General features: G+C 40.8%; 1 long non-coding RNA gene across 1 annotated transcript in view; it reads left to right on the top strand.

Annotated features, from left to right (window-relative positions):
- Positions 1-794: 794 nt before the first annotated feature.
- Positions 795-11,960, top strand: part of LOC136144294 (uncharacterized) — an 84,264-nt gene continuing 73,098 nt past the window's right edge. Inside the window, exons 1-2 of the long non-coding RNA XR_010658519.1 lie at positions 795-895; positions 5,476-5,575. This is a non-coding gene — a long non-coding RNA (uncharacterized lncRNA). The remainder of the gene's footprint in view (positions 896-5,475; positions 5,576-11,960) is intronic.

Here is an 11,960-nt window from a genome sequence, read left to right as displayed (position 1 = left end):
TCTGAGAGCCAAAATATGTCAAGTGGACCTGTGGATGGCTCAGCTAGAGAATGTTCTGAGTGAGGTCCCTCAAGGACAAGTCCTGAGCCTGGAAAGTTTTGAGCAGGAAGGTTTGGAAGAACCACGTGTAACCCACTGGTGGGGCTGGGATGAGACTCTTGGCTGAGGAAATATGGGAAAACCCCAGATGTCAGCCATCAATATTTAGAGGGAGGGGAAAATCTTTTGTTAAGAAAAAAAAAAAAAAAAAAAAAACCCAGTCTCCAAAGAAATGCTTCTATTGTATAAACGTGTCCAAAATGTTGTGAAATCAGCTTCATAGTAAGCATTCTGTCCTACCTAAAATAGCCAAGAAACAAACACGGGTTATTCAGTTTTTCCACTTGGGAAAAAGAAACACTGCTTCAGTTCAACCCTCCGTTTCAGCCTGTGATCACGGGCTCTTTTCTTACTAGAGGAGGGGGCAGAGAGTGGCTTTGCTGCCGGCCCCTCCAGCCATTTAGCAGGAGCCCCGGGCTGGCGCCTGCTGTGGGGACAGACCATGTCTAAACAGCTGCAGCTGAGTCAACGGGCTGAGAATGTGGGTGAAGCCAATTTAGCTACACAGCTCCGTCGGCGAGTGAGCCACAGGCTGGACTTCCGTCCTGGCCCCGCCCTTGTCTAGCGGGGACGGATGCGCAACCAATTACAGCGAGTGCTCTTTGACGCCCTGCCCTTATTCAATTCACCCACGGGACAAACATATGATCCTTTATTTTATTATTTTTTCCCAGGACTAAAAGGAAAATAAATGTTGCCAGTCAAAAAGTACCAACTGAGAACGTGGAATGGAGATTAAGCAAGGAATCCCTTGACTCGTGATGACAGCATAGAAAAGCAAACCTTTAGGAATCAGGTACTTTCATTTTGCAGTGGTATGGCTATATTGAAATTAAAGGACGCTTACTTCTTGCAAGAACAGTTATGAGCAACCTAGACAGCGTTTTAAGCAGCAGGGACATTACTTTGCCAACAAAGGTCCGTCTAGTCAAGGCTATGGTTTTTCCAGTAGTCATGTATGGATGTTAGAGTTGAACTATAAAGAAAGCTGAGCACCTAAAAATTGATGCTTTTGAACTGTGGTGTTGGAGAAGACTCTTGAGAGTCCCTTGGACTGCAAGGAGAGTCAACCAGTCCATCCTAAAGGAAGTCAGTCCTGAATATTCATTGGAAGGACTGATGTTGAAGCTTAAACTTCAATACTTTGGCCACCTGACTCGAAGAGCTGACTCATTTGAAAAAACCCTGATGCTGGGAAAGATTGAAGGCGGGAGGAGAAGGGGACGGCAGAGGATGAGATGGTTGGATGGCATCACCGACTCAATGGACATGAGTTTGAGTAAACTCTGGGAGCTGGTGATGGACAGGGAGGCCTGGTGTGCTGCAGTCCGTGAGGTCGTGGAGAGTCGGACACGCCTGAGTGACGGAACTGAGCTGAACTGAGTGGCTATGTTGTGCTTGCCCTTTCACAGAAATACACTGCTTTTTTTTTTTTCTTTCTGAGTTCTGTGCTCAGTATACAGGTCTCACCTTAGTCCCCAGAAAAACACCTACTTGGCTATCATTTTCCTCCACGTATGGGAAAGAAAACAAAGTGATGAGGAGACCTTCCAGCGTTAGGAATTTTCTAATGATAACATGATAGTAAAAGGATTTAGTTGACCATTTATTTGTATGAGTCCCCTTTCTTTTTTAAAAAAAGTTTATTTATTTATTTATTTTGGCTGTGTTGAGTCTTAGTTGTGGCACTTGGAATCGTTGATCTTCCTTGCAGCATGTGGAATCTTGAGTCGCAGCACATGGGATCTGTTTCCCTGGCCAGGGATTGAAGCCTGGGTCCAGTGCCTTGACATCCTGGAGATTTAGCCCCTGGACCCCCCAGGGTAGTTCCCGAGTCCCTATTCTTATTATGTTGATGCATTTTTTAAAATGAACATGGCCAAGAAAATTCATTACTATAGTTCAGTTCTTTAAAACATTATTTATATGTTTGTCCTGGCAGACTTAATAAAATATTGATCACCTATATTCTCGTAAGTTTCAGTAGGGGATATTCTTGCTTCTCCCATGGCCTTTGTAAAAGTGATATTGTGATGGTTACTCAGTCCAGATTTCTGTTTGAGTGACTTGCTTTTTGATGCTGTTGAGTTTCCTGGATTGACAGTCCTTTTAAGTTTCTCACAGCAGCCATCTAATGGAGGTGACATTTGAGCTGAAGTGGTCTAAGACTGAAACCATGGTGCAGATCATTAACCTGGGCAGGTGTGGCTGCTTTGACAACTGTGTGCTGTTATAAAATAAGGAAACAGTGCTTCTGATTCCTAAGTTAGGAATCGTCCATATTTTACTCCTCACAAGGACCAAGTGAGGGTCAGAAGTCCCTGAACAAAAAGTGACTCTCAACCACACTCTCCTACAGCATGATAACCCACACCTGCATGATAGCATTAATCACTTTGAAGGCAATTGTGTATATATATATATATTCAGTTCAGTTCAGTCACTCAGTCGTGTCCGACTCTTTGCAATCCCATGGACTGCAGCACTCCAGGCATCCCTGTCCATCACCAACTTCCAGAGTTTACCCAAACTCATGTCCATTGAGTCGGTGATGCCATCCAACCATCTCATCCTCTATCGTCCCCTTCTCCTCCTGCCCTCAATCTTTCCCAGCATCAGGGTCTTTTTAAATGAGTCAGTTCTTCACGTCAGGTGGCCAAAGAATTGGAGCTTCAGCTTCAGCATCAGTCCTTCCAACACTCAGGACTGATTTCCTTTAGGATGGGCTGGTTGGATCTCCTTGTAGTCCAAGGGACTCTAAAGTGTCTTTTCCAACACCACAGTGTAAAAGCATCAATTCTTCGGCTCTTAGCTTTCTTTACAGTCCAACTCTCACATCCATACATGACTACTGGAAAAACCATAGCCTTGACATGTATATATATACATACATTCATACATATTTGGGCTTCCCTGGTGGCTCAGACGGTAAGGTATCTGCCTGCAGTGCAGAAGACGTAGGTTTGATCCCCGGGTCAGGAAGATCCCCCAGAGAAAGAAATGGTAACCCACTTCAGTATTCTTGTCTGGAGAATCCCATGGACAGAGGAGCCTTTCATAGTGTCACAAAGAGTCAGACATAACTGAGTGACTGAGCAGGCAGACGTGCATATATATGTTCATTTCTTTCACTCATTTGTGATGGTTGAGGCAGTATGGTAGGACAGGCTTGGGTTCAAATCCATTGGGCCACATTTTAATCTTGCGACATAGGTTGAGCTGTTTAACCTCTTGGAGTCTCTGTTTTGTCACTTGGTAAGAGATGAGAATAATACTTGTATCACAGAGTTGAATGAGGAATATGTATGTACTTACCTGCTATATACGTATCATGATCAAGAAGCAAGAATGTCTACACCTAATTTTCAGAATTATTTTTATTTTAGTAATTGGAACTTAGCCCTGGCCCTGCCTTGACTAGTGAGTTGAGTTGAGTGATCAGTTGCTTTAGTCATGTGCAACTCTTTGTGACCCCAGGGACTGTAGCCCACCAGGTTCCTCTGACCATGGGATTCTCTAGGGAAGAATACTGGAGTGGGTTGCCATGCTTTTCTCCAGGGGATCCTCCCAACCCAGGGATTGAAACTGCATCTCCTGGGGCTCCTGCATTGGCAAGCAGATTGCTTAGCACTTGAGCCATCCGGGAAGGCCTGAGTCAGGGAGGCAATAAATATACATTAACTAAATAAATTGATGAAGAAATGAAATAGTCAGCAAGATTGTTGAGAAGGGAGTTTGTCTGGAAGACCCTCATCCCATTTCCCCCAGTCAGCATCCCTCACCCTCAACCTCACCCAGCTTCCTACTCATGTCCAGGGTTTGTGTCCAGGGTTTGGAGGTGTGGCTAGAAGGGGCGGGCAAGGGCTCTGACCAATCACTGCCTACTTTTGAGTGATTGAGTTAGTTGAGTTGGTTAGAGATCACTGTTCTGTTTGTAAGCCTAAAGTCACTAAAATGGAAACAAGTAGGTATTTCTCAAAATTCTGGCTTCCAGGTGTGGAAAAAAAAGCTTACGGTGTCACAAAATGTGTCCCCAGATAGCCCACGGGTGGTGACCCCTGGCTCCTGTGCTGTGGGAAGCTTTAAGAACAGGAGAGAAACATGGAACTCCACTCCTTGCTCACCATTTTGCAGTGCCAAGTACTTCCTATAAGCACTTTCTAAGCTAAAAGACAGATTTACACATCCATCGCTATTATTTAATTAGTTCCCCCTTCAAAGTCATCAGTTTCCTTCTCCGTGTCTTCACCTGTTGCTCTGAGAACAGAAGTGTGATGAAAGGGATGCCTCCTCCAAGAAGATGAAAAGCCCACTTGTTATGAAATATTGCCTTTTCCATGGCTAAACACTCTTCAGAACACAGGTAGAGCCCTGGATAGTTTTCCTCTGGTGTTTGCCAAGGCCCAAGCCGCAGACAGTTGAAGAGGCAGAGCATGAGCAATGCGGGGATGTGGGCTGAGGGATTCCATGTTTAGACAGATGGTGTCCAGCCGTGTGTTGAGCCAGAGAAAGCAGGAGTCCACGCCTGGAGCATGGGCCCCAGGGGAGTGAGTGGAGACGTTTGCTGAGGTCAGGAGTGAAGAGTCAAGCATGAAGACAGGGTTCTCAGTCATCATCTCAACGTGTCACCAGGAAAGAGAGGGGTTTTACTCATAAACTGGATAAATGCCTTATCTTTCTGGAAGAAGAGTTTTTGTGAGAATGAAGTCATATGAAAAGAGGTATCATAATAAGAAGCAGTAGTGCCAGATTTGAGTGGGTGGGAGTGGGAAAGGGACAGTAATTCTATTTCCTTGTTGTCTCCTGAACACTCTGTGTTCTTAGTCTAAACCTGGTTTATTCACTTAAGTTTTATTTCACATGTCCACATGGATCAATTGGTAATGGTTCCCTGGAATGTAGGAAAAGAATCTGGTGATTGATTATTGATGTCTGCCCCCCGATAGCAAATAGGAGTAGTTGGATTAGTGCCTTTTTCTGGCCATCCCTGGTCTAGAACTCAGCTTCCTTTGGGTTTTACTTTCCTCTCCTTGAAAACCATGCCCACCAGAGTTGTGTGAATTATTTTAAGCCTGAAGATGTAGCTAATGAGAGTATTGTTTGAGGGTTGTTGTGGTTATAGTAAGTTCACTTGCTTAGAACACCATTTTTAGCATTTAAGTAAATGGAAGTATTTAACCTTTCACTTTATTCATCACCACCCACTCATTGAGCACAGGTATCTGGGATTATAGTAGTCCTGGTATTGTGTTACCAGGTATTGTGTACCACCACAATGCTGTGATACCTGATACAGCCTTATGGATTTCAAGCTTTCTCTGGTTGGGGTTTTATAGTGGAATGTCAAAGACTGAAACATTGCACAATTTATTATAGAAAAGGAGAAGGCACTTGAAAGTGTCCTGGAGATCTATGTCTGTCTGTCCATCTCTACCTAGCTTTCCATCTTCAAAATGTGGGAAATAGAGCAACAGAGGTAAGTAATAATACAAGCCTATATTTTAAACTGCTTCATAACAAATAAGCTTTTTGATTGCATGACTTGAAAAAAATAGTCCTAGTCTCCAGGGACTGGAAGAGACTTTGAGAAGTCCCCTAAGTTTCTAAGCACCCCTTGTACTCAGACAGGACCTCATATAAAGAGCTTCCAGAACTATTTTGCACAATTTTCTTCTTTAGATTTCCTAAAGCAGATTTGACAGTCTCCTTGAATAACCTACTCCATGACAGATCCAAATTTGTGGGGCCTGGAGCTCAGACAAATTTCGGGGTTCCTTTTGGAGAAAATGGATACAAAAATCTCTTTTACAAATTTTACATAAACAGAAGACATGTAAACACATTACTGAGTCCTCTGCCAGGGTTTTAGAAGGGACTCGTAGCCTAACTTTATCAGCTCTGAAATGTTAACTTTATCAGCATGGTATTCTTAGCAATCAGTAATTTTGGCTAATTTCCTAATCCTGTTGGAATTGAGGAAATAGTTCTTTACACACTTATCTATGGGAAGAAAGAATGAGATGGATTCTGATTTCATGTATTACATTCTACTAGGAAGTAGAGTGGGTCAGTGGGTAAAGAGTATGGGAGAGCCATGTTCGATCCCTGGGTCAGGAAGATCCCCTGGAGAAGGAAATGGCAACCCACCCTAGTATTCTTGCCTGGGGAATTCCATGGACATAGGAGTCTGGTGGGCTACTGTCCATGGGGTCACAAAGAGTCAGACACGACTGAGTGACTAACGCTAGGAAGTAGAGTCCAAGTGGTGAAAATATCAGAGCATGTGTGTTTAAAAAAGTTTTTCGGCCTCACTTCACCGACCAGGGATCAAACTCACACCTCCTGAAGTGGAAGTGTGGCGTCTTAACTACCGGATGGACGTGGGTATACATTTTAAAAATTTGTTTATAAGACTGTAGGCAATTCTGTATAGAATAGTCCTTTATACACTGGCACATATACAAAGAAGACTGGAAAGTTTTTCTCAGTCTTCTTTTTTCTACCATAAAATAATCTGGCCTCCAAAAATAACTAACTTTTTTTTAATGATTATTCTTCTTGTCACCCTTCCATTCCCTGACTTTCTCTCCTCTCCTCTTCCTTTTTCCTTCCTTCTCCTTTTCCATCTGCTTCTTTAATTTTCTTTTTCATTCTTCTCTACCTCCTATTCTGTCCTTCCTACTTCTCCTTTTTGTACCTTTTTCTCTTCCTTCTTCTTTAAGCTGTGTATTAAAAATTCCCAAATATCACAGTCAAAATGCTGACAATAGCAGATAGCTAGGCTCATGGTTCCTAAATATCCTTTTCTTATTTGTACAAATTTTTTAAGGGATATTGAACAGATTCAAGTTAATTGGGAGCACCCAAAGGACCTGGAGGCCTAAGAATTACCCAAGAATGGAATAAGTATAAATAAGGTAGCAATCAAGCCCCCAAGTTACAAATATTAGATGAGGACACACTTCTGGTATGCTGAACTCCAGAGGCAGAGATAAATCACTGAAACAGACAGGTAAAACAAATTGTGTTTTAAATTTTATTCTTTCTGAAAGTACTCAATTTCATTGTTTTCTCTAACCAGGTCTGCAGACATGTTTTAGAACTTTGTGAATTTTTGTCCTTTAGAAGTGATCTTCCCATTACTGAAATTTAGAAACTTTGTTTTACTAAAATTTTAAAACACTAAATATTTCACATGTCAAAATAATACAACAAACACCAAGAGAGCCCATCAATCAGATTGAGTAGATTTGCTCTTTTGTTTCTGCTCTCTAATTTTTTTTTTAAAGGAATAAGACATTGTGCATATACATTTTAAACCCCCTCTGCAAGCTCCCTCTGTTTCAGTTAAACTCAACTTTATGTTGGTGGGAACGTTGTTTAACTTACTTTGTGATTTTTATGGATGTTTTCTATACTTGCTTTTCATTAAGTTGTGTCAAGCATTCATTTTTTTTCTTCCAAAAAAATAAAAATGGATTTAGCACTTAGTGTTTATCCATCTATTTTGGAAAAAAATGTGAAGATACAGAACAAAAGCACCGAAAACAGATTTGTTTTTGTTGTTGCTGTTCATTCGCTAAGTTGTGTCCGACTCTTCTCAACCCCATGGACTGTAGTACACCAGGCTTTTCTGTCTTTTGCTGTCTCCCGGAGTTTGCTCAAACTCACATCCGTTGAGCTGGTGATGCTATTTAACCATCTCATCCTCAGTCTTTGCAGCATCAGGATTTTTTCCAATGAGTTGGCTCTTTGCATCAGGTGGCCGAAGTATTGGAGCTTAAGCTTCAGCATTAGTCCTTCCAGTGAATATTCAGGGATTCCAATGGATATTCAGAGATTAGTGATTGATGAATTAAGTTAAAGATTCAATAGTTAAATCATGAATCCAATAAAGATTTCCCAAGTCCATGCAGAGTTCAGTTCACATTTTTTTTTTTCAATAATGAGTGTTAAAGGACATGGGTTAAAGATTGGCAACTCTGATCATCTAATCCTGATACATTCTTGGTACCATTGTCACAATCTTAGTACTGTTCCCAAAGATTAATTGGGAACTGAGACCACGAATTCTGACTCTAGATTTGGCCAGTGGACCTTGACTTGACCTTGGGTAGTCATTAGCTCTGTCTCTTGGGCTGTCATTGGTGAAATATGGTTGAAATGAAACATTTTCTTCCCACCGAGGCATTATTAGGATAAATGAGTTCATACATTTGGAACCTCTGAATAAACATTAATTATATTCTAGTGCAAAGTTGGAAAAGAAACTAATGTTGTTAAATAGAGAAGAACAACGAACACATCATTAATCGGGAAACTTGCCTGATGAAAGCTGGTGAGAATGATCATTTATTAGTTTACATGATTAGCTTGTCTTCCCAGGTGGTGCTAGTGCTAAAGAATCCACCTGCCAATGCAGGAGACAAGAGTTCAATCCCTGGGTTGGGGAGATCACCTGGAGAAGGAAATGAGAACCCACTCCAGTGTTCTAGCTTGGAGAATCCCATGGACAGAGGAGCCTGATGGGCTATAGTCCATGGGGTCGCAAAGAGTTGGACACATCTGAGCATGAGCACGTGATTAGTTTATGTCTTACCTGCAACCAGGACGTATTGATTCAGATTTAGATTTTCAAGCACAAGTAATATCTCCATTTAGTGAAAAGCCCCAAAGACCAGAAAATTTAAAAAGGTTGAACAAAACCAGGGAATAATTGTAGTTATCAATATGGGAGAAAACAGCACTCCATTAATAAATTTGCTAATCATTTCATCTTTATTGACCTCACTTTCTGAAGTACATAATCCTCAAGATCCTCTTGAATACTCTAGCCTTAGTCTCCTTAAGCACTTTATTCCATATAGAGTCACATTATTCCACTATAGAGTCATTATAAGTGCATTTGTACGTGAGTACCTTCAGAGTTACACTGTGACCAAAATGTTGGGATGAAAACAAAATTTGTCAATAATATTTAGTAGTTTGATGATATAACAAGGATTTTAAAATGAATGTTTATACTAACTTGTGTGTGTGTGTGTGTTTAATATCTTTTACTTGTTTTTAGTAGCAAGAACTCTTTTGGCAGAAAAATTTGTCTTAGTCACCACCAGTACCTGGAAACATAAGTTCTGATTGTGTAGTTTTAATCTCACCACCAGGCAGTTGAGCTGCTGGTAATCATCTGGCTTTCAAGTTAAATCTTTGGCTTATGATTTGCCTGAAATAGGTTGAAAGGGAAAGTTAATTATGTTTCCACAGTTACACAGAGGTATCAGTGATTTTGATACACTGACTATAACTCGAGTAACTAGGTTAAAACATAGAAGCATATTAAAAAGACATGTATTCACAGCTTAGCTTTTCTAAGGATTTATACTCTCAATATATTCTTTTTTAGTACTTTTATAATAGAACGTGCTTCATGACTAAAAGTTTCACAAACTGCCACTGTTAAGCACACGTGTACAGAGTGCCCAAATTAATTTTAAGCAAGATGATTTTTTCACATTAAGCTATTCCCATTAATTTAACTTTGAAATGATGTTTAAGAGTCCGCTTTTTCCCATTGTGCTGGCAACAGCCCAACACAAAAAATACGTGTGCACGCATTTCTTGAAAGAAATGTTCAGAAATGTAAGCATCTTTTGCTGAAATTCTCAGGGTAATAAATTTATGATTTGGAACAAACTTCCATGTTAAAAAAAGAATTGCAAGACTCAGTGATTTTTTCGTCTGGGTCTACGGACATTTGGAAATCAGATAGCAATATAGGAGTGGTAATAAAAATGGTTTTTAATTTTTAAAAGTATCAGTACATGTGATTCTTCTGGGCAAGAACCATGGTTTAGCATGGTCTAAAACCCACCGAAGGCAGTGACCTATAGCACTATGTTGAGTAAGTTATTTAATTCTCCACATCTCATTTCCTCTTTTGTAAAGTGAGGATGATAATACCAATTCTCACCTCACAGATTTGTTGAGGGTGTTTAATGAGCTAATATATGTTAAGCACCCAAAACAGGTCACTGATATAAGCTAAGCATTCAATAGTTGTTATCTATTATTATTAATAATAATAACAGCATTAGGAGAAGTAATGAAAAAAAAAAAAAAAAATCGGTTAACACTTTGGGCTCTTCCCCCTGTCTGTTTTAAAGGTTTCAAGTCTTAATTTAGAACCCTTCTTTACTCCTATTGACGTCTAAAGCACTCAATCTAAGACTTCTTTTCGTTAAAAAGACGTGATTTTATATGTCAAAAAAGATTATTCAAAGTCTAATTACAGTTTGGATGAAGAAGAACTGATGTCTTTAGGCAATTGGCATTTCTCTCTAAATTCCTGCACTTTAGAAAAAGGAGTGTTAACTCTTTATGGTAGCATCCACAGTTTCAGTTTAATTCTTAATAATGCAATCCTAGTTTCAACAATTTAGAAGAGACCCCATAAAGATGGTTTGTATGACACAATGTAGATAAAATTTTCATCAGTCAGAGTTACAGAAAGAAATGAACGAGACCCTCAGACGGGTCAATCAGAAGAGATAGAGGGCTGCATGCAAAGTTGTTGTCAGGGAGCAGCGATTTAACCAAGAGATTAGCGACTTCCCAAGCTTTTACCGCCCAGGGGGGCGCCAGGAGGGAGCGGTTACAGACCCTGGAGGCCCAGCGGGTCTGTGGAGCAGGCGGTCCAACAGGACTGGAGGGAGGGAGCCGGGACCGGCAGAAACTCCACTCTCCTTTCTCACCTCCCTAGCTTGCCTCCCGAGGGCCAGACCCAACTGGAAGCCAGAGAGAGTGGGAGCCTGCTGATGTCGGTTCAGCCCTTTCAGTTTCCTGATACAGAATCAATGAAAACGGATGGAGAGTGGGTCCGCGGGACCAAACGAAAGAATCCAGTACAGATGTGCTGGTGATAAACACAGTATCAATGATAAAATTCTTTCTGCCGTCTTCTTACCCCATGAAGCTGAACATTACTAAGATGGCTCCTCCAAAGTTTATAAATTATCCAAGCAGGAAATCCATCTAACATGTCAGCTTCAGAGATGTGTATGGCTCTCGGGTTAAAATCTGAAGGAAACTGTATTTAAGATATCCACACATCCAAAGAAAGTATGTGTGCCCTAGATGGGAGCCTGCCAGAGCTGCTGCCTTCTAACTGGGTGAGCAATTTTCTTTCCAAATTCTGCCTGAATCTCAACTCTTCTTCACTTAACATCACAAAAAAGATCAGACAAATGACCTGTTCCATCTGACATTGGTGAATTGGGGTGTGCTTACTTTCACTTAAGAGTTTCAAGACTTTTAATAATTTTATGATAAAGTCATTAGGGCCTCACATACTTTTGAAAACTGCAGTTTATTAAAAAAAAATATGAGCTAGTGGATCCCTCTGTGTGCTCAGACTCTCAGTCGGGCCCAAGACCCTCTGTGACCCCATGGACCATAGATCACCAGGCTCGTCTGTCCATGGGATTTCCCTGACCAGGATGCTGCACTGGGTTGTCATTTCCTCCTCCAGGGATTGAACCTGAGTCTGTTGCGTCTCTTGCATTGGCAGGTGAATTCTTTATGACTGTGCCACCTGGGAAGCTAGTGGATATATTGGTTATTTGATAATGAACACTTTAAAATATGTCACACAGATGCACGTGGACAGCATCTAGTGTTTTTCTCATGGGATTATATAGATTCTGCTTTTATTTTTGTCTCTGTAGTAAAATTGACAAAGTAATGAAACAAAGAAATATTCTACAATTGTATGCTTTGTGCAGTAATTCTCAGCCTCCTTTATGTTCCACCAACAATTGTTTTCAATGGGTTTCAAAACGAATGTTTTTGATTTATTAGGTTAA

The sequence above is a fragment of the Muntiacus reevesi genome, chromosome 11, assembly GCF_963930625.1.
Source record: "Muntiacus reevesi chromosome 11, mMunRee1.1, whole genome shotgun sequence".
Taxonomy (NCBI): domain Eukaryota; kingdom Metazoa; phylum Chordata; class Mammalia; order Artiodactyla; family Cervidae; genus Muntiacus; species Muntiacus reevesi.
Note: the sequence above shows the minus strand (reverse complement) of the source record. Positions and strands in the feature narration are given on the sequence as shown.